The following is a 25,502-nucleotide window of genomic DNA, read 5'->3' as shown; positions in this document are numbered from 1 at the left end:
GAAATGATGGGCCAGGCCAGCAGCACATGTCAGTTAAGCTCTTTTTTTTTTTCAAAAAGGGAGTTTTCTTTTAAATCTTTTTTAAATTATTCTTTTCTTGTTTTTATTATCTCGCCTAATAAAAACCTCTTTTTTTTTCGTTGTTTGTCCCCCCTTTGCGCTTTCACGTGCAAAACTCCGACAACAAAACAACAACAAACAAATCGAAAATTGGTCTCCTACTATCTAGTGCCGGTACGTGTACTGCATAATACGTTTGTATTCTTTCTTAATCGGAGAGCGACAGCAGACACACACACACACACACTCGTCTTTATTCGCCGCATGAAAAGCGTCGGTGCCATTATGACGTTATTTATATTTTCTCCGATGCATACAGCCAAAGCTGTTACAGCTATATACAAGAGTATTTATATTAGATGTATTTGTATTTGATTTCCCATTGTCACCGATAGAATGGCCATGCTGGAAGAAGAAGAAGAAGAAGGGGGAACAAGCACACGTATAGATATAACACACAAACCCTGGACTCCTTTTCATTTCTATCCTGGATGTGTGTCTGTCCCCTCCTCTTATTTTTTTGTTGTTACCTGGGCCAATTCACACCCGTTTGTTGTCCCGTGTATTCAATACGGAGGGGAGGGAGGGAATAATATAATATCTAAGAATGGCTTTGATACACCCCGAAGGGTTGGGGAAAATTGTGCTAGAATACAAAAAGCGGACGGAGAGAGAGAGAGAGAGTCTCATTCTATTCCATTGAATAGCGCGAATAAGATTAATGTATAATGTGTACACTGCTGAATATAACACATGGACAGATACATGCAAGGGTATATGTTTGCATCGTGTCTATTTGCGCACATCCGAACACACAGAAAAGTAGAGGGGATAATAACGGGGATGATAGGATAAAATAGAAGCTGAGAGGTAACCGGGTTTTTCGTCACCATTTTTACCTCGTAACTCGACGATAGTTAATCTAGGCCTATATCATTTCCTCCCTTTCGTGATTTTTCTGTGAGTACTGGAGCTTCTAATTTCAAACGAGATCCAACTGGACGATAGATGTACATATAAAAGACAGATAGAAAGGGGGGGGGGATAATCAATGGGCCTATCATTTCCATGCTCGAATGAGTGTACCATCTCTATAAAGTGTGTGTATAAGAATCGAAAGGTATACACATCTACTGCGTGCCCTGCGCTTGGGGGGCTAATAGTAAATACAGACGACTGAACGATTCGAGGATTGGATTATATTGACCATCGTTTGTTACGGTTCTTTTGTGTCAATTGTGTACTTGTATACGGATTGAGAGAGAGAGAGAGAGAGAGAAATGGTGAGCTCGAGGAGTTTGGGTTCCAGCTCATGTATTTTCTCTTTTTTGTTGTTGGTCCCTCTTAGAAATAAAAAAAAAAAGTAGCTTTTTTCTAGTGTGTGTATGACCGATGCATACAAGTTGCTTTATTCCACCCATCCAGCCAACCCCCCTACTTTCTCATTCAGCTTCAACTGGCCATAAACCTTTTCCTTTCAGTCCGCTTCTCTCTCTCACTGTTTAATACTTTTTTTTTCTTCTTCTTCTTCTTTTCACTCTTTCTTCCCGGCCATGGATCTCATTGTGAACGGGGCATTGCACATACAGATGTGTGTATTTATATACACACACGGCCAAAGCTCTCTCTAACGTTCTTTTATCTCGCCCTCTCTGTGTGTGTCTCTACTATATTCCTTCCAAAATCGCCATTGTGTACACCTTGAACGTAAATCCGCGTGTTTGAAACTTGGCTGCACATCTATACATAAGTGTATGGTGTAGTAGTTACTAGTTAGCTAGCCTATAGTGGACCCCCCCCCCTCCCTCTTCCACCGAGATAGACCAACCAAGTGCTGTATTTATAGACGAAGTTGCTGGACGAGAGGGACCACAATAGAATCGGAATAGAAAAGACGGAAATAAACTATGGTCAGAGAATTGATACGCTTAATGTCTATCGTTCTCGAATCGTCAAATTTATTTTAGGCACCATTGCCACGATAGCGAACATTTTCATTGGGCGGCTCAATCAGATTTTTTGGTTCACAGGGATTTGGGGGGTAAAAGTACCTTTCCGTTAGAATTAATTTTAAATTATTTCAATACAATACTGTGAGGTAGAGGTGGATTATTAGTATTGCACCTTTTGGACAAAAGGAGGGGTTCGAAATTTATTGGGTTGGGTGCGTTACACAATTTCCATTTCCGATCCTTTCCCCAATTTTTTCTTTTTATCGACTTTTTCTGGCCCTTCCTCTCGTTAGTGCGTTACAAAAATTGGCAGTGCTGTAATTGAGTCAGCCTAATGGCAGTAGTTTGTCTCTGGCCAAGTGGACAGGTGCATTTTTCTATGGCGTGTCGTCATTTTGATTTTTAATCTCGCGTTCGTGTACTTGACGTTCTAGGTGAACTGTACGTGAATTCTGAACAAATTGATGGCCGCTGTGACTATTTTCTACTGGTGCTGTTTGAGATGGGTGCCTGACGGGACGTGTTCCAGTTGACTGATCCATTTCGTTTTCGGTGAGTCCAGATTCATTTAGTTATCAAATGGTGGCATGTCAAGCCGTGTATTGGTCGATCTCAATAATGCGAAAAAGAATGGATGTACCATCGTCGACTGATAGGCCACTTTTACTGTCGATTTTTACGACGCGAATAAAGGGAAAATGTGTTTCATCTATTGCTTAAAGTAAAACTTTAAAAAGTCGGACTTGAGAGTTGAGAGTCATTAGCCATGGAAGAAAAGAAAAGATAGGAGGAGGAATATGGTTAGAAACACCTTTTTTTCTTGCGCTCTTTTTGTGTGTTGGGCTATTTTAATTTTCGGCTTTTGTAAATGACACTTTGACCACAACACATTTGGAATTGAATGTCTCGCGGGAGCTTAAAAACCAAACGGTCATTGCATTCCTATTTTCTTTTCCTTTTCTTTGAAATTTTCTAAATTTTTTTACGATTGTTGATTGTCATTATTCTCGACTCGAGATGAAATATCCATCCAGTGGGTGGGGTATACACTGGGCGCTCATAAATGCTTTACACAGCTTGGATCTTGAGCTTTTCTTGAACTTGGATGGATGTGCGATTGGGCTGGAGAGGATTCTCTTGACTGGAGCTAATGGGGTTTTCTCGACTATTTTCGATTCTATTTTTTAACCCTTTGTACACATTTTCCTTCCTTGTTGTATTTATTGATTAACAATCGAAACTCCTTTGGGCAGCAGGGTCCTCTGTGTACGACTGGTGAATGAAGGGAGCGTCGAGGTGAGAGGTCATTGCCACTGATGCCTATTGTCCGTCATTTTAAACACCATCTATCGAAAAAAAGGGAAGAAAAAGCCAATGGTATTTCTTTCTAATTCTTCTTCTCCGCTTCAGTGTCCCTCTCGTTCAATGCGTGTACACAATCGAAGAATATAAGAAAAGGGAGTCTATCCCGGCTCCGGTTTGTCTGGCAAAACGACACGGTTTTTTTTTTTTTACTCCTTCTTCCAGTCGCCCAAAAAAATCAGGTACAACACACACGCACAATGGGGTCCAGGGCATTGGGGCCAGGAGCAACAGGAGCTATGCCTCAGTTGAGATGAACCGAGTTTGGGGAGGATTGAGGGACGGACCATAGTACCGTAAGTCAGTAGTAGTAAGGGACTGTGAGCTCTTCGGTTTGTATGGGCGAGTATAGTTGGCGTACATTCACTGTACGATGGTGTCGCTTCATTGAAGCCGTTTCCAGAGTGAATGTCCTCTCTCTCTCCCCTCTCTTGCACTGTCGCTCAGTGAAAAACCGCGCCCTTGTCCTGTCCAGGAGACACGTACAATTGTAACAGAGAGAAAGCCAGATAGGAAAAAAAAGAAGAGAGAACACAGTATATTTACTACGTAGTTGTAGTGAATCACCACCGCCACAGTCAGTTTTTTTTTCTTCTTTCCTCTTTCGTGTGACGGCAATTGTATCATAAATTTCTTTCTTTGCATTATATTAGTCCCCTTCTTCCTCTTGTTACTCTTGTTTGATACCTTCCCGTTTCTGTGAATGAGACTGTCTCTAGTTTCCCTCGACATTTGGAGGGAGAAAAAGAACTTGTACCTGCAACTCTGCATTTCCCTATTTGTTTTCTTTCCTTTGCAGTCGTGTATGCAATGTCCTAACTGATTTGATTCCCGACGGCCCCCAACCTATTATCCCATCGCTACAGACCAGTCCGTATTTTGTAGTGTGAGAGAGTATCCGGGGTCAGACGTCTGGTGATATATCCACAAACTGTACATACACGGGGCGCTTTTGTGTGTATCCGCCCCCTCACCAGACAGTCGGATGTGTGCACAGTATGCTACATACACACATTCACCCAATAGTGTACGCTGAAAAAGAATCGCTATCTATAAGCTTCTTTTTCGGGCTACAGACGATTTTGTTTGCTTTCTCGCTGTTTTTTCACAAATGTTTTCTTCTCTTTATTGGAGGCTCGCTATTGAATTTCATCGTCTGATCTCAATAATAAAAAAACGAATGCCCAAAATGCTATTATTTCGGATCGGTAAAGGTTATATAGAGACTCCCATCGGAGAATCACTCCTATAAACGCACCAATAGCCTATGGAATGAATGACACTGGGATGGCTAAACAAAATTCTTCGACGTCTGAGGTTTTTGAAACTTTTTTCCTAGTATTAACTGGAAATAGTTTAGGCGGATGCCAGAGTTGATCGTGTCGTAAATGGAAGAAAGGTCAAAGACGCTTATTTTTTTTTTTCTTTTCTCCTTTTGTTGTCGCAAAGTTGTCTGTCGTTCCCTTCTTTTGATTCTTTTCTTCCCATTTCGGAGAAGAAGACGACGCTGTCAGATGCAAATGCTTTGCACGTGGGAGGTTTTTCTCTCTCTCTCTCTCAAATCGCTGTTGTCGTCGTCGACGTCTCTATAGATTGAAAAGAAGTGGAGCGTATATGTCGTCCGCTCTTCTGTCCGTCGATCTCTGCCCGTCTCTATCTTCTTCTTCTTCTTCTTGGATACAACAAGAGACAGCCTCAAACATCACATAGCGCCGCGTTTGAATGCCGATGTCGCCGGGAGTTGATTGATTTCGGAGCGCGTGCACATTGAAAAGCGCCTCCTCTTTTCCTCCCCTCTTGAAACTCGGCTCTTAAAAAAGCGATCCCCTTATATAGGATGTTCGTATATTTACTATTTAGATGTGCATACGTCTACCATACACTCTGTGCTGATATTTGGATTAGGAGACTCGGCGTTGCCTGTTCGAAAAAAAAAATGCTGGCAGGACGAGAGGCTCGAAGTTGCGCCGCTTGGTGGCCGTATATAAGTTTCTCGGTTAGGATAGGAATCCATCACGTCCGTTTCTTTTCAATGGAAGGACCCCAGCGTGCCATACCACCACAGAGCTGATGTGATGGCTCTATCAAGATTCCGCTCTTTTCCTGAATGTTTGTCTCGTTCCTTTTTCCATTTTCCCCGATTCTCAGTTCCAAATCAAAATCCTGGTCGATTCCCATATACGTCGTTCGCAAGAATATGAGTCTGGCCTCAAGTTTAGACTTTGTACGTATCACAAGAAAACGATCATCCGCCCTGTTATTCTTTTGATATCTATACGTACACACGACTCGCAATGCCTTTAATGAGCCTCTTATTCGTGCTGGTGGTATCGAAAGATACTCAAATTCCGTTTAGTCTGGGCGCGGTGGTTTCAACAATTGCGAATTTTGTTCCATTCAAGAGCCACGCCCGGCTGTATTGGTGGTTTTTTGAATGTCCGAGTTCTATTTGAAAAAAAAATCTATTATCGTGTAAATGACGGGACGACTCCCAGAGGCGCATTCCAATCCAGCAGGGAATCCAGGTGATGGTGCAGAATCTCTGACGACATGAAATGACACTTCAAAAAGAAATGATCAACTAGAACATCTTGTGCCGAACGCATCTGTCGCCAGAGAAATCCGATTTAGATTGTAAGAAAATCGTAAAGAAAATGAATTCTTTTTTTCACGTTTCTCAGATCCTATTGGGTTGACCTCGTCGTCCGGGGGTGAGAGTTTTCATTCATTGATTTTTCTTCCCCTGACTTGTAGCGCTTTCTTTATCTAATATAAGAACGATTGATGATGGAAAAAATAAAGCCGACTATTCCGACTCATGTGGCCCAAGTCTTGTTCGTGGGCTTCTGCCGCTTCTGTTGGCTCGATGAGAAGGAGGTGACTCGGCATATTAATAGTTGCCGGATGATGGCTGACGCTCGGTCTCCTGCTGCTGTCTCATCCCGATGGCCCCCCAACAACCACCAGGCAGCAACAGAGGCTAATGATCAACAGAAGAGAGAGGGGCGGCCTTCGTTTTTGTTGTTGTTGTCGTCGTCGTCGTCATTCCTTCTTCCTATTTTCCTATATTTTTTTGTATGTGAGGAAAGGCCTCATGCCGGGATTGTGTGTCCGCAGTTGCTATAACGTGCCCATCACGAGGGAATGAGGTGGTGTCCTAGGTGAGTTTTCCAGGGGATGAAACATTCGGGGTGGCCGAGACAGCAGAGACGAGGGATCGACGTCATAAGGAGCCTCGTATTATTCCATGTGTGGGTGACACATAGTGCTATCTCTACACACTTTGCTTTTGAGCTTTTGAAATCGACACGACCGCTCTGGCACACACACACACACACACACACACAGACACGGTTGTTTCTTCTCCTTTTATTCCTTGGCCTATTGTGTGTAAACGCCAAAGTCCTCGCTCCTATTTCCTCTCTCTACACAATTTTGTTTTTCTCACACGGTGCCAGGATGAAACGCAACAAAAGATTCCGTCATTGCACGTATAACCTTTCCGTCCCCCCCCCTTCTCACCTTTTCTCTTTTGCTCCGCTATTAATATGTTATTTATTTATTTGCGTCGGCTACATACAATCTCAATCCGACGCTCGATGCTATTGTTGCGCCGAGGGAAACACATTCGCTCGCCCCCAGGGTTTTCTTTTTCTTTTGTGTGACATTGGCAAAGCCATTTAAATGTTATTGACAGTGTTTGACATACAAATCAAACGATAGAATTCAACCAAGGTCCCCCTTGTAAATCCAATTCCCGATTTTCTATATCGATTAATGAGGCTGAGTTTGTAGTCGATTGTGTTCCTTCTTTACCGCAGTTGCGCAATTTATTATTACATCATTCCGTTACTAGCGATTCTTGAACAGTCGAATGTCCTAAAATAAAAATCTTTTTTGTAGTTTAATTCCTCTTGAGTTTTGTTGCTTGATAAGCTGGTTATTGTGACGCAATGGGGCTTGTTGCATTCGTCCTACGTTCTGTTGAAGATTATGATGGGCGACGAGTCTTAATGACAAACATGTTTGCTGTATTGCCCAACTTTGTTTATCCTCTTTTGTAGTTAGGGAAACTATGGAGCGCGTTCGATGGTACTGTTCTGGTGGGAAAATGTTGCACGCGGTGCACCTTTTCACCTGAGAATGAGAGAGTGGGCAAACCCCTATAAATGAGGCTGGCTGGCTGGCTGCCTCTCTGTACATTCTCATTCTTGACCGAGATGAGCTAGTTGGAACGCCATGTGTTCCGACAATCTATTCATTGATGCAATAGCGGATGGTATTGGATTGGAACAGTATAAAACATCTCTAACGTGATTTGGAGTGCGAGTTAGCGAGAACGAGCCAGCCGAACATCCGTTGCATCGTCCATCCATCCGCCTGCCCACCCACTTTCCTTCCTTCCTGGTATCCATTGAAAAAAGGAGAGGATTACATCCCCCGAAAGCTTCCCGGACATCATGTGCACATGAATAGCGGGGGAATCGTAGCGTTGCAGCTCTCTTCCGATTTTAGGGGGCGACTGGTGGATGGAATTTTCAGATCTGCGATGCACGTGCTGCTGGATACTGGCCATAAGGTGCCGCATAAGTACCGTTTCCCATAATCCTCTCTACCCTCCATCCTTTTTTTGATGTGTTTCCACCCAGGTGATATGTTCCATTGATAATGGTTCCAGCTATTTTGCAGATTCCACACAGATTCGTACAAACATTTGAAATCTTTTTATTTTTCGATTGAAAAATCGAAAAGGAGATGGAAAAGAAATGATAAGTGGAAAATGTGGTGTACGCGGGGCCGATGTTCAATATAATCTGACTTCTTCTTCTTCTTCTTCTCTCCTTGTCGATTTGTCGGCACCATTGTATTTGAGCAGCGCAGGAATATCTCGCTTGCTCTCCCACAGGGCGTGATTGACGTCCGAAAATCCTCTTGACTCTTGACTGTCATCTCCGCCCTCTTTCTTATCATCGCCTCTCGCGCAGCATTCGGTGCGAAATGAAAGAACAAGAACAAGGAGAACATGAAGAGATATATCCTCACGATAGCAGCAAGCAAGGGACGGACTATGCATAGTACCGGTCTACTTATCTTTTTTCTTTTACACTTTTTTGGGGGGGCTCTAGCGCATGTATACCTTAGAGAGAGAGATTTCCGAGCGTGTTTTTAAGAGAATAGGAGGTGAGTAAGGGTGTCTAAAGGCTTTCTTTTCTCCCCTTCTCTGCTTAGATTCTATTCTTCTCTCTTTTACACTAAAGTCTGTAGGGGTTGGAATAGTAATTTTTTTTTTTTTTCAAGGAACCCGGTCGAGCTAGACAGCTTGACGACGACGAGGTCGGTGGAATCCTCAGGTGTGTGTGTGTGCTGATTTCTATCTCGTCCTTGTTCCCCTCTCTTTATTTTCATGGTTTTTTTTCCGAGATTTTTTTAACGGACTCGAAAACTAAAAACGAAAACTCGTAGAGCTGCTGGATGCTCGGCTCAGCATGCGAGTGGATTTCCCACGACTTGCCAAAGACTTGGCCGAAATTGCCTTCTTTTTCTTCCTTGATGGCGGCGATCGATAAAACTAAACTAATAGAGACAAATAGCTTGTCGCCCATCAAAAATAGGAATACAAAGTTGTGTGACCTCAGAACTCTCGGGAAGATGATTTGTTTCATTGCGACATGTTTGAGGTTGACCTGTGCCATTCAGGGACCGGAACCAATGGACTCTTTTGCTACCTAAAAGAAACGGTGTCTTTATACGGATATCATTTCTTGCGCCATTGGTATGAGCCTTATACGCTCTCTGTAAATCCACTGACAAATCCTCGTTTCACAGGTGTGTGGTGGTGCATATAGTGGCGGTGGTTTCTTCTTTCATTTCTTCTTTTTTTGTTCTGTGGAATGGGGGAGTCCCCTACTGAGTTGGCGCTTTGTTGATCCCAGAAGCTGCTGTGTATTGCTATCAAATAAACTTTGTGCTGGAGAATAAATAGAATACAAGAGCTGCTGCGCCGGCCCAGGTGGTAGCGCTCTGTTCCTTCTTTTTTTTTTTTACACAGTGCTGTGTGCACTGCACCATCGTCCAGCATCACTTGTAGTGTATTTATATACAAGGGGATACCATATAGCGATAATGGCGTCCATGGTTTTTTTCTTCTTCTTTTCATTCTTAAATGACAATTTTTATCGGTGAGGGAAGAAAGAGAGACCCCCCTACAAGATGAGCCACAGCCGGAAGGATGCGTTTTCATTGTAACTGACAATGACGACTTTTTCTTTTCATTTGTGTTCTTCTTCTTTAAATGCTGGGCATTTTTTCTGGTTTCTTCTTCCCGTGTTTCAGCCCCTATCCATCGTTTCTTTTTTTTTCCTTTATCGAAATCCATTCTTGCTAGTTTGTGTGTGTGTCTCCTCCTTTTGTCAGTGCACACTGAATATGATGGCTAAGTGCCGAGTCAGCTTCTCCTTTTCTATTTTTTTGGTACATTTCATATCCACCCATGATGAATGTCGTCCAAGAGGTTAGTAGAATCGAAAGAAGAAGAAAATGGACAATTTTTTGGTCTTGGGGACGCTTTTTTTCCTCCCTATTGATATACACTTCAACCAGCAACTGGATCTGATGGCCATTTCTTTACATTTATTGTTAAACCGGATCGAATCCATCTTTTATGATTTTTTTTTCCAGGAGGAATGAAAATTCCAGTTCTGTTTTTTTTTTTTTCTTCTTCTTCTGTCTCGTGTGTTTTGTCCAGCGTATTGGGTGGTTTTTCCTTTTCTCGATAATTTTATTCATCCAAAGAACTTGTCACGATCAACGCTCCATTTCTATTGAGGCGTTTTTGTACATTCCAATCGCGATAATAGACGGTTGCGCTAACAGGGCGATTATTTAGCAGCCGTTTAATTGATTCCCATTTTTTTTCATGGAATAATTCAAGTCGCATTATGCACGCAAATGAGAAACGCACGCGCCGGATTCTTTTCCTTCCATTTCCTTTTGTGTAAACACGGGAGGGTAAATCAACTGCTAGCACAGATACACTCTTTTAATGTGCCGTACAATAACTGCGTGTTACAAAGCTGCGCCTCTTTTCTCCAAAAACATGTTTTATTCTTTCGGGACATCCAGCGATTACGGCCGGATATATTTGTGTTGGTCCTCCACCTCTTGTCCGCGTGTTCTCAACTGCTGTTTTTCTCAACCGCGTCTCAGAAACATTATTCGTGTATTACTTATACAGATGGTTCCTTAAAAATAAGAAACGATTTTCAATTCTATTCTTTTCGTTTTTTTTTTCTTCGTCGTCTCTTTTTATGTGACCAGAGCGGTGGATCCTTTGCTATGCTAATCATTTTTCCTTTTTTTACTCTCTCTCTCTGTCCAATTCTATCTTGCGCATGTTGTGTTTGGGCTGCCCTGTTACAAGCCCCGTGAGCGCAATTTTCTTTACAGTTTCTTTTTTTTTCTTTTTCCGGCGGCCATTCGGAGCGGCGACGGCCGCAGTGGATGGAACGAAAAGGGAAAAAAAAATATTTCGGGTTTTTTTCGGTTTTTTTTTTTTTTGAAGAGCCGTGAGCCCGGTCGTGACAACACGCGCGTTTTTCCCCCCTATTTTACGTGAAGTAATGTTTTTATTTTCTTCTCGGCCAAAGCAAGGCTGAAAGACATTCGGTGATCGGCTGATGTGTGTGTGTGTGTTGTAACGGCGTGTAATTTGATGTTTTCGCCGGGTTTGCAAAGGCGAAAAGAGTGTGGAAGTGCGAGTCTGAAGAAAAGATCCAAACGGTCGTATAAGGATAAATAAGGAAACGTCTAGTAGGAGGAGTCTATAGAATGAGAGAAATGCTGTCGGATATATATGTATGTATGTTGGCTTGTGTGTCGTGTGTAAATCATGGCTGTGTGTAACATTGTGACCCGATGCGTCGCAGCCATTCAGGTGGGGGTAGATGGAGAATAAGGGACTCTTGAAGTGTCATCTTGTGCCAGCTCCGGGGCTCACAGCAGCGACATAAAAGTTGAATAGGTTAGGCTGATTGGGACCGAACACACCACCACCTCTTTAAGTGGATGAATAGATACGTGGTAGAAGTAGGAGGAGGAGGAGGGAGAATAGGGGTTATAGTAGCCCTGGACAGGAGAGAGAACTGGACACTGAAAAGAAGAGACAGCACTTCCGGCCGTAAATGATGGTGTGTCCCTGTGTGTTGAAGAAAAGGGAACTCTAAAGGTGGAGAGGACCTTTCTCTCTTTTTTTTCCATCTTTTATTATTATTATTATTTCAGGTGAGGGGGTAGAATGGAAGAAGAAGCTGAGGCGACAGGCTGTCTGTCAGGTGAACCGCTCCTTTTTTTCTCTGCCCTATTCTTCGAAGCATTCCAGGTAGTACACAAATCCTGGAGAAACCCCCTCTTTTATAGTGTGCATATACTCTCCCCTATATGCAGTCACACACAGAGACATACTGAGGCAGTCGTACACCTTTTCTCAATTGGATTCCCAACACACACCCTAAAACGGGCTGGAGAAGACGAAGAAGCTTATAGAACACATACCAAGGGTCTCTCTCTCTCTCACTTGGTACCATATCCATAAAGGTCGACTCAATTCTGAAATGAAATAAAAATTTGGAAAAAAAAAAACAGGAATGTCCAGCGTTCAGTGAACAGGACTGGTGGAAATTACCAGTCACTAGATAGAGGTGTAGGTTGTGCGCATTCCAAACGACAGGTTGACCTTTGTGACCTGCTAGGGAATAGAATCCAGCCCGTCAAATTGAGCCAACATATAAACCGCCCATTAGCTTATTTTTTTATCTTCTTCTTTTTTAAAAGAAATTTTGTTTCTTATTTCAAACGGATTGTGTGTGTGCGTGTAGGTGGACACATTCTATCGCAGGGCGGCGACCGAGTCGAAGAAGTGAACCACATCTCGCCAAGGAATCTCGGGTTATTATATCTGTAAAAGAACGCGCGCTCCGTTTGTGATCCGTCCGTCTGATGGGATATCGATTATGTGAAGGAAACCGATCATGTTATTCTTTTTTTCTTTCTTTCTTTTTCCTCTCTTTTTATTATTATAACCCAGAGCGCAGAGAAAAGAGCGAGAGACACCACGTGAAGTGGAGGAAAAGATAAGATCTGGAGATGTGATTGCGATTGGACAGTGACATCATATGCACGGTGTCGGTGTATAACACGAACCTCCACCATCGACACTGTGTGAGCTCTAAAGCGGCGCAGTTTCCCTCCCATTTTCTTCCTTGTAAACTTGTACACTCGTCCCGGTGGTGGTAACACATAAGATATGAGACTTCCCGAGGTGTTTCACGTGACATTGCGCCCAACCCGAACATACCGCCCGGACTAATGGGATACCCGCTGAGGGTCTCCTCGGGATAAAAAAAAAAGAAGAGAAGATGGAAAGAAGAGGAATCATTTGACAGCATCTTGGGGGGTCAAAAGACATGCGCGCGCTAGTCTCTTCTAGCCGGAGCTTTGATGTGCGCAAAGAGCTTTTGAGATTTTTTTTTATATTATTTTTTTCTGACTTTGAAATGAATAGAGAAAAAAAAGATGAGGAAACTGGAGAGTGAACAAGATCCAATGAGCTGATGCATTGTTTCTCGTTCTATTAAGCTGTAGATGATGCTATTAAGTTCAGGGCAGGGCACTTGCACCTTGTAAATGCTGCGCAAATCAAAAGCCAGCGCGTCATTGTCAATTGGACAATAAAACAACAAAAAAATTGTTGGATGAAGAAGAACGGGCCGAAAGAAAAGCCTGTTCCACAATTGAATGTGTATACATTTCCCTCGGGAAATGTCTATAGAACACCCCAGGAAAAAAAATCTTGTCGTTTTCTTTTTTCTAGTATGAGAGATGAATTTCTTTTGGGGCTATTGGAGAAAAATGAAAGGCCACCTTCTCCCGTAGGCTTGAATGCATAGAGAGAGAAACAGTTGGTGGTAGCTTTGTGCTGCTAGTGTTCCCTCATCCGGTTCCCTGCGTCTTGTTCTTTTCTCATTTGGACGATGGATCGGCCGCTCTTCACTCACCTGAGAGATCCGTCCCCGGAGAGAAAAGAAAGAGGACACAAGTGGAGGTCGTACGCGCCAAAGACACAAGGACGAAGACAATGTCGCGTTCCACAAGAATGAGAAGGTGTCAGGGCCGCCTGCCGAGTCAGCCCAAGCCACTTTGCCAAAAGGACTTTGGGGGGTTGGTTGTGTGGCATTGTTTCCCATCCATGACACATGCAGCCTCCCTCTTCTTCTTGCACACATCCTCTCTCTAGACGTGGTGGTGATCTCCCTTTGGCTTTATTTCCCTGCTGCTACCACTACTTGGCCATCGTCTTCTCTTTTCCCTTTTGTGATGGCGCATACACAACACCTGATAGCCTCGGCATTAAAAAAAAGACGTGCCCACCTCCCCCCACCTGTGTTTTTTCTTCTTCTCCTCCCCAAAGTCTTTTCTTTTCTCGTTTTTTTGTATGTGTGCGCTAGGATTCGTTTCATAAAAGAAAAAAAAATTGACTTTTTTTTGGGTTGACTCTATTGAAAACGATTCACTTTACTTACAGTTCGTTTGTGTCCGCGTGCCTTGTAAAAGAAAAATGAAGAAAAGGGCCGGATGTTGAATAATAGCTTTTGCAAGACACAATAAACGCCAATAATGGGCTGCTGTGACGCTTCAGGTAGTTGAGGCAACAAACGTCACATTGTCAATCCCTCGACGGTCGGCCGGAATGTCTAGGAATGGCCTGCCGATGAAATATGTGGATGCGATTTACCATCGCTATCGCTTTTGTGTTTACCTTGACGGTGCGCGTTGTTGTTTTCTGTGGGACCTACATGAAATTGTGGGCCGAAACAATCAAATCAGTCGGGGGAAAGGCCTGTTTTCTGCTTGTCATTCATCAATTTTTCAAAAAAACAATATCAGCCGTCGGAGGTATTACATTGTGTGTACAAACACGACGTAATCCGCGTTACGTTACGGCCTCCAACTTGTACCTGCATGAAAATAGGCGGACAGAAAGGAATCACAAACAGACGGGGATCCGATCCGTCTATGTAAAACACTGGGGAAAAGAACAACTTTGATGTGAGCGGAGGAGGCGGATTTTTCTAGCGTCTTGTAAGTTGTTTGAATTCATGTTTGTGTAATGGGACGTGTGTCACGCCGAGGTTAAGTTAGAGGAATAACGTTTCTCCGGCTTTTTTCTTCTTCTTCTTCTCCTCCTTTTTCTCTTGGAATGAAGTGGATCTGCACCCCTGCGTTACATCCGCTTGCGCATAATTTTGAGTCGAACGCGCTAAAGTTTTCGTGTTCAAATCACTCTAACATTTTGTGAAGGAGACAAACTGTGCGATCAGGAGAAGAAAAGACAAGAGTTTTTGTTTGAGTTGGCCGTTGGGTAAAGAATAAGGAAAAAAAAAATCTCCCGTCGCTAGCGCGTCCGATCTCAAAGCTAAGAGGTGGTGATCGATGGACGATTAAATGGCCTTTTTTTTTCTCTTCTTCTTCTACGGGGGTTGTTTCTTTTTTCTTCTTATTTTTTGTTTGGGGAATGAGAGAATAGAAAATATCCATGAGATGCGTGTAGTCTCGGTTGACTCCGTGGGCCGTGTGATGTAGGATCTGCATATTCACGCGACTGTCGTCGACGACGACGACGTCGGTTCCTTAGCGTGTCTGCCTTTTTTGCATACGAAATTTTTGGTTTAGAGCGCGAACGCGGGACTCCACTGCGCAGCGGTGAGTCGAGTTCCGGCCTCTTGTTTTGCTTTGGCGACGGGATCCATGGCTCATGGAAGCCAAGGCAAAGAGAAAGACTCGAATAGACGAAAAGAAGAATGAGAAACATTCCAAAGAAGAAGAAAAAAAAGAATATAGTAGTTTGGTCTCAAAAGTTTTAAGCGCGCCACCTACGGTGAAGCAGTTGACCGACGACTCTGCTCGGTTGGAGCAGAGATACTCCCCCACACAAATAGGAGGGAGGTCTGCTCTGCTGCGACCGTCATCATGGTAGACATCCAAGTTTGTTTCAGAAATTATCGACATTCACCGCTAAAGGGGCCGAGGTGCTAATTATTCACGGGGCGTCCCCGTATACGAGAGGATGGCGCTCTTTTAGGTGTCTTTTTCCCAGCAGCTCACGGGCCACTCTGGTAGATGAGAACATGTTGTAAGAGGAGAAACTGTTAAGAAATTAAAGAGAGAGAGAAAGAAAGAAAAAAGGAAAACGAGGTTGAAGGGGGTCGTGAGAAGAACGACGAGAATGCCGGGGCCTATAGGAGGTTCATTGGGCGTTCGACCAGAGCGCGCCAACTCTAAAAAAATCTGCTGCACAAAACTTATTGGGGGCCACCTCCCTCCAGTGAAATACATTCTTTCTGGTGTAGCTGAGGTCCCTCTTTTCTTTGCTGTAATAACCGCCTCTCTCTCTCTCGTGCGTGTGGAAACCTTTTTTCTTCTTCTACTTCTTCTCTTGTATAAGCCAGAGAGTGTATATCTCTCTCTCTCTCTCCTCTTATAACTTGACAATGCTTGTTTATCCACCACCAACTAGTTCCCTTATTTTTTCTATTTTATTTTACTTTTTACCTGACGTCAATGACGCGTGTCATTTTCTTGTTCTCTTTTTTTCTCCTCCTCTTTGCCTATTCTCTCTCTTTTTTTTATCTATTCTGGTTTGAAAATAATAAATAAATATTAACAAATAAAATAAAAGGGAAACGTCTGGTATCTGCTCTGAGGTGACTTCAACGCCCGTGTTCCATCAGAGCGGTCCTCTCTGTTTCTACGTCAATCAAACATGTAGATTCAAAAAACGGCTTGACAGCTGATTTGAAAGCTCTTTTCTCTCTCCGATCTCTTGGCTTGTTCCATCTCTCGTGCCCTTTTTTTTCCTTACTTCTCCTGCGTTAGATTTCTTGGCTCTTTTGGTTTTATGTCTAATGTGATGTGCAGCAACTATGGATGCGGTCGTGTACACTCAACTTGTTTGTTGGTGGGCCCCTTGTTTCTCATACACACAACACTGACAAGATCACTCTGCGAGAAAGAGAGAGAGACGGCCGGTGTCTGATTGATTGAAACGATTCCAGTGTTCCACCATCAACCGGTACAAAACTACAGACTGACGTTGGCTTCTTTTATCTCTCTCTCTAAAGCGTCCATGGCCAACAGCGAAGATTGGCTCTTTTATAATCTTATAGCCTTGGACTCGGACCAGCTTATGCATATTGTTTCACAATGATGCTGTCAATTGTCCGCCGCTTTTTCTTTTCTCCGTGTTTTTTTTTTTTTCAATTCCCTTTGGAATTATTAATCGAGTGACGGTTTTCCTTTCGACGTGTCAAATTGTGCGCGTAAAGTTGACTAGCGTTGCTAGCAGTGTTTTGCTGGAAGAGAACCGAAATGAAACTTTGTTGTTTCCTTTTTATTATTTCAATAAATTCTTATTTTGCCGTGTTCAGTTGGACCTTTATATTCTTCCCTTTTGTCCCAGGGTGTCGCGCTGACTAAAAGGCCTAATTGATTGGGCAATATCCATTTGACCGTTGGTTGATTTGTTTCTCTTAGTCCTTTTGTTGAATTCCCCAATTTGTGTCCGTCTCTTTTATTCCCTTTATTTATAACCGCCGTGTTGTATAGGAGACGGATTAGATACGAATGTTGTATACAAGACTATAGGTACGGGTGTATATTAGACACACGGTTTTTTGGATGAGATGAAAGGAAAAGGTCCTTTTTTTTGTCCGTTTATGACCCGTCATCTTATTGAGTTTCACATCACTTTTCGTCCAACACACGTAGCCACATTGAGGTGGTAAGCAACTATAGTGATTTTTTTAGGTGTTGTTGTTGTCGTTGTCTGTCTTGTTGTTGAGAAGTTCTTTGGTAGTAGTTGTGGTGGTGTGTCCCCGGTACTAAAAGCCCACAGGGTCGGACAAAAGCCATCACAATAAGACCTCGTTTCTTTCTTCTATTTTTTTCTTCTTCTTTCCTATTTGGGTATTGTGTGTTGTGTGCGGAATGAACATGTCAGGTCTTTCGCTCGATTCCTCCTGGCTCTTTAGTTTTGTACCTTTTTTTTCCGCCTGGATATTTCTTCTACTTGGCCTCCTCCATTTAGATGTTGTATCCGCATCTCGTACCACTTGATGTACGGCAGCCAAGTTCACGTGTGTGTTCCTTTCGTCTTGGTGTGTATCTTGTCCATCTATCGATAAATGTTGGGCCTGCTGCTTCCGAGCTTCTCTTTTTTTTTCCATGAGATTCTTCCATTCCATTACCTTCAACTTCTGTTTTTTTTTCTTCTTCTAGTAGTACAACGGATGATGAGATAAAGACAAATGAAGAGTGACAACAATGGAGTATCTTCTCTCTTTTTGACGTTGTTATTATTTCGCTACTAAATTTATACAAGGAGACAGCGGAACATTGACGAGAATAATAAATTGAGAACCCCGAATAATGGCCACATTATTGCGTACCTATCTTTTCTCTTTCAAAACATAACCAAGTTGCGGGCGTGTACCCCCGAAAGTTTCTTGGCGATTGCGGCACCTGAAGGAAACCCATCGTTGCACCTCTTGTTTCGACCCTTCGGCCATTGAAAATTGTCAAGCTTTATATACATGTCCTGCATTCTCGCCATCATAAAGGAAATAAGGGAACCCTTCAGAAACAAAACGAAAGAAAAACAACACAAAAAAACGAAAAATTCCTTTTTGATCCGAGGTGAAATCTCGTTACAAGCTTTCGATTGTTGCGTCTTGTTTCTCGCTTGGCTTGTTGTTGTTTGCGCTCTCGAATGGAGGATGACTAAAGAAGTTCAGCGAGATCGAGTTGGGTGTATTTTTATTTAGAAAGGTTATTGTGTTGACACAGTGAAAGGCGAAGACAAGAATGGAAAAAAAAACCGCCCGCACAATAATAAAACAAGAAAGAAAAGAAAGCCTTCTATTTTTATTATTATTATTTTTTAAGTGTATTATGTATATACACCCAGCCACTTGGTGTCTGCTGGGCTGGTCAGAAACAATGTCCCTCCTGTGACTCCTTCGAAGCAGAACCGAGTGGAACCTCCTACCTTTTTATTTAATTTTAATTTTTTTCTTTTTTGTGTGGGAGAGAGAGAAGAAGATGGTAGGAGGAGGGTTGTGTTATTTTGGTGTTTTGTTTTCCCTCCTCTTTTCTTTAGCCTCCTACTCGAGCTTCTTCTTCTTGTGTTCTTTTATCGTTTTCGGGTAAATGTATAGGAGATTAGAAGCTGGAACAAGAACACTAGGAGAAGAATGAGAAAGGCCAACTGGGAAATGAGGGCTGGGTCTGGAGGAGGAATTCATCATCAAAGGAGCGCAAAAGGGGGCAAATGTAAGAACACTGGAACAGAGAGCCACAGCAGCAGCAGCAACAACTATAGGCCCTGTTTTTGAGTGCTGCTGTGGTTCACATTTGATGTCTTTTCCTTCTTTCTTTTATGAAAGAAGGTAAACTGGTAGTACCCGGCACAGTCCACGCAAAAATGTTGAGAAGGGAAAAAAAGAAAAAAGTTTTTGGTTGTGTCCAGGTGTGTTCCGCGACGATGAGGAAGAAAAGGCAAAATGACGAAGAAGAATAGAAAATGCCTCCTTAAGCGATTCGGTTTGTCCATCCTACTCCTTTCTCTATTTTCCTTTTTTTCTTCATAGCAGTATTTCCCTTCTTTTTTATTCTTTTCTTCCAAGGGCTTTTAGTTCGCTATACACTATAGTTCTCCACCACTATGTGTATACTAAGAAGGGAGGGGGGAGACCCACCCGGCGATCTTCTTTTGTTGACCATAAACGGGTTGACAGGCTGGTCAAGGGAGCCTATTCTCCTTCGTGTGAAGCTAAAGTCGAAGCCGCTTCTGGAAGAAATAAAAAATTGTCAAAGAATTCTTTAAGGTGTGCCAACGCACACCTTCCACTATTCGTGATGTGCTCGCAATAGCCACAGCTGGAAGAGAACTGCGGACATCGCAAGTGGACACTTTTGGTTGCTACGTATCCCCGGTCCTTATTACCCGGAGTAATTTTTGTCCAGTTAGTCTTAACCGTTTTGCTAAGAAGTAGGAAGAAGAAATGAAAAATCTATACACAAACTAGTTAACGTGCCAATGTCTAAAATAAAATAAAAGTAGGAAGGAAAGAATCAATGGGTGTTTGTGGTGCGAGCGGAGGCAAATTCTTTTCTCACCTGATTTGAAGGTAAGGTGAATGGGATACACAAGGAAAGAAGGAATGGAGTAAGGAGAGTGAGAGAACCAACAGGAGGGGGTTGTTGAGGGGAAAGAAGCTCAGGAATGTCAAACGACGAATTCATCGGGTGTTCGGGGGTCTCCAGCAAAGAAAAATAACCGTTTCTTTTCTTCTTCTTTTTCTTCCTTTCTCACCTTTTTTCTGGTATTTAGTTGACTGACGATGGCCCTCCGTTCGGCCGTACACAAAATGCCTCCTCCTCTTTACTTCCCTATTGATCCACATAACTCGACACCTTCAATGGTATGTGTGAAAGGCTCGGACCTGACGCTGAGAGAACACGGAACAAAACCGAATGGCAAAGAATGACGGAGAGAAAGGAAGAATCAGAAAAGAGCAATGATAACAAACTATGGCGTATTTCTACTCTGCACTTGTCTCATTGACTGGGAAAAAGAACTCGTCGATGAAAGGGAAAAAAACCGTTGCAATCTATTCCACCATATAACTATAGAGGGACACGCGTTTTGTCAGCAGATTTATTCGCCAACGGATGAAAATCAGGTGGGCAACTCCTCCCACTCGAACCGGAAAGGGCTGGATATTGAGACCAGTCGGTGTATACGACACAATACGGCTAAGCTGATGTCATATACACCGTACGACTAGGAATTTGTTTTAAAAAAAGGGGAAAAATCTGTGATGGAATGTTGTTGTTGGTCGTTTGTTTTTCGACATTGATCAGCGAACAGCAGCGGGGGTCGTTACGGTTGGCATCAATCCATCATGGATTGGCGCTAACAAAACCGGAATTGAATAGTTGATTGAATAAGGATCGAATCAGCATTTGGTGTGCGGGGGAATTGATTCGTTGGCCTGTGATCTCTCATCTGCTGTCCCGACCGTGTTGTTGGTACATGCCGGCTTCAATTCCCATCCAATTTTCGTTGATAAATTTTCTCGGAAAAACGTTGTGTATAGGGGGGGGGGGGGGAAGGCCGAATACTAATCAAGCCTTTGCTGCTGTCTCTGGCTTTTTGTGTCTTTGTTGGGTCTGAATAACTGATGATTCGGCCATTATTAATAATACGTTCTGCATAAAACTGAAAATTGATATCAGCCTATCGGAGTCATGTCAGGGCTAGCATCGGACATTGTCATGTCAGCGTTTTAATTTAGTTTTGCCCATGGGAGCCGTGTGCGTATAGTTGAACGTCATGGCTCGATCCCAATGTCCGTGTCGTTGTTTGTTAAGATTTGCATCGGGCAACAAACATGTCCGCATTGGCTGTGAAGAGCAGGAACAGAAGCCGCGATATCAAAAGCTTCTGCCGGCATGGAGAACATAGAAAACAACAAACATCCATCACAAAACAGTGAGGGGGATATAGAGTTAGAGACTAGACAGGAAGAAGGGAAAACAATAGGTCACCGTTCTCTGCTGGCTGCCGTTTCTTGTTCTTTTTGCTGCTGCTGTTTCCATGTTGTCCGCGATGCATATAGACGGTTTGTTGTCGGTTTATTCGGTCGCATATTGCATGGTCGAAAGGCACGCTAACTTGTCGTAAAATAAAAATCCTCCTCCTCTTGTTCCCGTCTACTGTTCCATACATAAAACATTATATATACATACGCATGTATAGACTCTCCCTTTCATTTCATTCGGCCCCGACGCTGCTATATGCTGCTGGCATCATCACAAAAGCGACACACGTCTGCTTCATGGCTTGGTCTTTCTCTCTCTCTTAGTACAGTAGTTGTGCTATCTGACTTTCTCTCGTTGTATTGTTTCTCTTCTGAGGGGGAAAACTATGGGAGGAAATGAAGAGGAGGTAGCCAATTCTAAAGATAGAAACTATTTGCGCTGGGTGTATGCGTCTAACTGTATAAATGTGTGTATGCTGCAATTGTCTGGAGCTTTGCTGCTTCTTCCATTTTGGCATAAATCACCAAGACAGCTCTCTCACTGGCTTGTTATTCTCCTTAAACCTGTGTTTATTTATAACTCTGAATGCGATGAAGTCGAAACGACCTGCGCTGACTGGAACTAAAGTTTTATCCTTTTCAAAGTAAAACGCCGTTTTCTTGAAAACGGGTTATTTGTTGTTTCTTCGGTTTGTTCACTTTGATTATTTACTTGAAATCCATTTTCTGGATCTGGTTGCCAATCAGCAGGTCTTCAACCGACAAAAGCGGATGTTTGGAATCCTTCTCTCTTCATTTCTCTAACTTGTTATTGCACCTAGGCTGCTTGGCGTATACTTTTTTAGGTAATACGCTACACGCAGGGTTATTACAACTATCTTACCGTACATGTAAACAGAGTCAAAGTGGTGAGAGAAAACGACGTCCGCCACGCAAACGAACTTGAAAAAAAGAGGGAGGAAATTGTCGTGTTTTTTCGGGATGTTAAAATAGAGACAGTGCCGACAAAGCCCTTTTCTGTTTTGTTTGTGTTTATTTTTTTCCCCAGCCGACTTGCGTAGGGTGAAGACACTATGTAAAGCATATGTGTGATTTAGAAGAAGATTCCCGGCGATGCGACGACACGTGAGTCCGACCGCATTGGACGTTAAGGAAAAAAAAAAGAGGCCGTCGCTCGTTTAATTCTTTTGGGTGGGCGGGCTGTCGGGTTAGGTCTTCCTCTTGTGCGATGATGATTCGGCCTTTTAACAGCCATCAGCGATTAAGGAAAATAAAGAAACTGGACTGTAGGAGAATTGGAAGAGTAAGCAGCAACAAGGAGCGGGAGAATTATTTACGTGCTGGTATGCATCGTACTGCGGTGCCGTGTGCACGCCCGCATGTTTGTCTAATAGACAAGGCAAACAAGAGAGAAGCCGGCCCGGAGTTTAAAGAGACACTTATGCAGTTCTTTTGAAAGAAGAAAAATATAAAGAACTGGAAAAAAGAAGAAGAAAAAGAAGAAAAAAACGATCGGGATATGTATTTTTTTCTTCGTCTTCTTTGCATTCAGTTCCGAGTCGGTTGCGCTCGTTGTACCCGCTGCTCTGCCATCATCGAGCGCAGAGCGCAACCGACATCGGCTCGTTGTTTGAAACGAATAGGCTTAATTATACAGGACTGGCTGCAATTTTCTTTCTCTTTCGGGAAAAAGAAAAATAGGGAAAGAAAGAAAAGAAAACAGAAAAATAAAATAAAAACCCCTCCCACCTCATAAGAGTCGAACCGCCTCTCACTGCCGAATAACACAGAAGAGAGGGGGGTGCGCAATCCTTCTGTGAGCTAGTTTCTTTGGTTCCCTTTTTCTTTTTTTCTTTTTCTTCCATCGTTGGTCGATGATGCGCTTCTGCCCTGTACTTATCCCATTAGAAGTTGGCGCATTTCAAATGGGTTGTTGAGAGACCGTGGCCGAGAGTTCTTTTTCGGTAAACCCAACTGCTGCCGCTGCTGCTGCTGCTGCTGTTGCCTTTTGGCGGCTGATGGTGCGGTAGGTTGGTAGTAGTGGTAGTGGTTGGCATCGCTGCCGTTTGCCCCGGCCTCAAAGGATCGGCGGCAGCGGCGTGATGGACGGGGGCGCTTGGGCGGAAACTCTCCATCCTTGCTCGTCGCTCTTCCAAAACCGACGTGCCGACACCGCATGTGCACCGCCAATTATTTACGACCGCTTGATGAGATCATTTGCCTTTCAAAGAGGCAGATCAACACGAAACCTAATTATCCGGCAAAGGGTTCGGCCCTTTTCGCCTCCTGCGCGCGCCCTGTCCGCCTGTTTCGACGCATCAAATTCGGCATAACTCTTTTCTTTTTTTCTTTTTTTCTTTTGTAGTTTGTTTGGTTTGTTTCTTCCTTTTCATTTATTTATACCTCTCGAGCTGCACTGCCCTTCTTCTCTGTTTTCGGAGGAGTTTTTATACGTACCTAATACGTCTCTAAGAGCATGCTCCTCGTCCATAAATCTCGTAGAACCTCCTCCAGGGTATTCCATACCTCTCTCTCTCTTTTTTGCGTCGCCGTTTGTTGGTACGAACGATTTTCAACGAATGATAAAAGAAACTATTTTTTTTTTTCCTGAAACAACATTTGGTCTTGGCCATTGTGCTATTGTTTTTCACTCATAGCGGGTCATAATAAGACTGGCCTTTTTTTTTGTCTGCTGAAATTGACTTGTGATTGCTGTGAGGAATTGTCACATTGTTGTAGTATTGACAGCGCACTTGGGAGTGTCAAGCGCTTGCTTCAAAGGTGTTTTCTCGTATCTCTATCTGGTGTTTTGCTCCATATGTGCCAGAGCCGCGAAAGGTTGCGACGGTTGCGACCATTTCAATGAATTATTCATGGGACTGGTTTCTTATTTTTCTTATTTTTGTTTCCCTCCTATCACCTTTCTGGACTTTTCTTGTCTCCGTTTTGATTTAATTTTTTTATTTATGAACGCGTGGAGCTGCGCTGCTATCGAGGAAATCACAAAAGTATAGCAGCTGTCCAGTTCGGTGTGTGTGTATATGTCCGACTGACACCTGAGCGAAACACACGTACATACACTGAGACAGGGAAATATCACCTCGGGTTAAAACAACCAAAACTTAAGAAGAAGAAGAAGAGCGACGGTTGAATAATGGAATAAGTACAACTATGGAGATATCAACTAGTTATCTTGACACGCAACTCTTTTTTTTTTTCTCTCTTGATTTCTGCACAACAGCCTTCCATCACGTTCCCATTTGTTTCTTTTCCCCCCTTTTTTTGTGTTTGCCCAAATTGAATTTTATTTCATTAAAAAAGAATAATAAAAAAAAAAAGAAACTTAAACAACGACTAGACTGCCCCGCCTTCTCATCCGGCATGACCTCCCCGTGTCAAGGTACACTTAATGTTATTACTTGCCTCTGAGCTCTTGTGTTATTCACTAAATAAGTAAAGGAGTCCTTGGTTTTGTCTAATAGACGAAATGACCGTAGATAAATGAGCTGTTACGTCGATCCCTCCCCCTCTCTCTCTCTCTCGACCCCACCCCACCAACGCCTGAAATATAAAAAGTGAAAAAGAGGTCGTTACTATGGCAAGTCGAAGGACCGAAAAATAAAAGCGTGTATACACAGCGCAGAGGAAAGAGTAATAGATGAAGACCTAGGTACAGAGTATAACATAAAAGAGAAAAGAGGGGAGCGGCTATTGTGTTGGCAATACTCTATGTATTCTCTTCCCCCCCCCGGTTTTTCCATGGGAAAATGCAGAAGAAGTAGCAAGAGGCAGAGACAGGACTATAGGTAACAGTTCCAACTTCCCCCCTTTATAATGTGACTCGGTTTCATCATCAATCAGGTGAAGGAGTGAAGAAGAAAAAAAGGATACGGCTGGGCTCGATTTCAAAACGGTCCCAACTTCATTGAGACTTTTCTTACCTCTTTCTTCTAATATCACACACCTGACACCTTTTTACTCTTTACAAATAAGAGGCGCATCACGCCCTGTGGATGTCTTGATTATTCTACTGAAAAGAAAACGAAAAAATTTCAAGAATTTTGTTTGGGGTTTTTTCCGTTTATAAAGAACTCGTTGTAATTATATGAACACACAGACACACGGTATGTACATAATTTAGTTGACAATCAGGGAAACATGTAGAATATAGGGGGGTATTTCTATCGTGATAATGAGAAATGTTTAAGATACGCACAAAATCAAAAGATTTTTTGAACTGCGAATGTAATTTTTTTTTTTTTTGCTTTTGTTTTTTAGAGAAACCGAAAATTAAAGAAAAAAACGACAGTCAAAGCAACAAATAAACTCCTTTCATGCATACACACACACACGCGTTCACTACTCAACAGTCGCACACACAGAGACACTATATACGGCGAGCGCCTATGACATAGCATACGCACTAAAAAGAAAAATGTAACGGCGCCGAAATATCTTTTCTTTTCGTGTT

The 25,502-nt window shown here is 42.9% G+C and overlaps 1 protein-coding gene across 8 annotated transcripts in view; it reads left to right on the top strand.

The window, feature by feature from the left end:
• LOC124188385 (peroxisome biogenesis factor 1-like) overlaps positions 1–25,502 on the top strand; it is a 91,211-nt gene that overhangs the window by 41,995 nt on the left and 23,714 nt on the right. For 5 of the 8 annotated variants that reach the window (XM_046580970.1, XM_046580975.1, XM_046580976.1 and 2 more), the window contains one exon: positions 2,447–2,564. The exons of 1 other annotated variant lie outside the window; for it this stretch is intronic. The gene's annotated coding sequence lies outside the window, so the exon portion shown is untranslated. Of the gene's footprint in view, positions 1–2,446; positions 2,565–3,265; positions 18,076–25,502 lie in introns of those variants that run through there. 2 more of the 8 variants (XM_046580978.1, XM_046580977.1) reach the window with 2 other exon arrangements.

This window comes from Daphnia pulex, chromosome 2, assembly GCF_021134715.1.
Source record: "Daphnia pulex isolate KAP4 chromosome 2, ASM2113471v1".
NCBI lineage: Eukaryota > Metazoa > Arthropoda > Branchiopoda > Diplostraca > Daphniidae > Daphnia > Daphnia pulex.
This window is presented reverse-complemented; position numbering and strand designations above follow the sequence as displayed.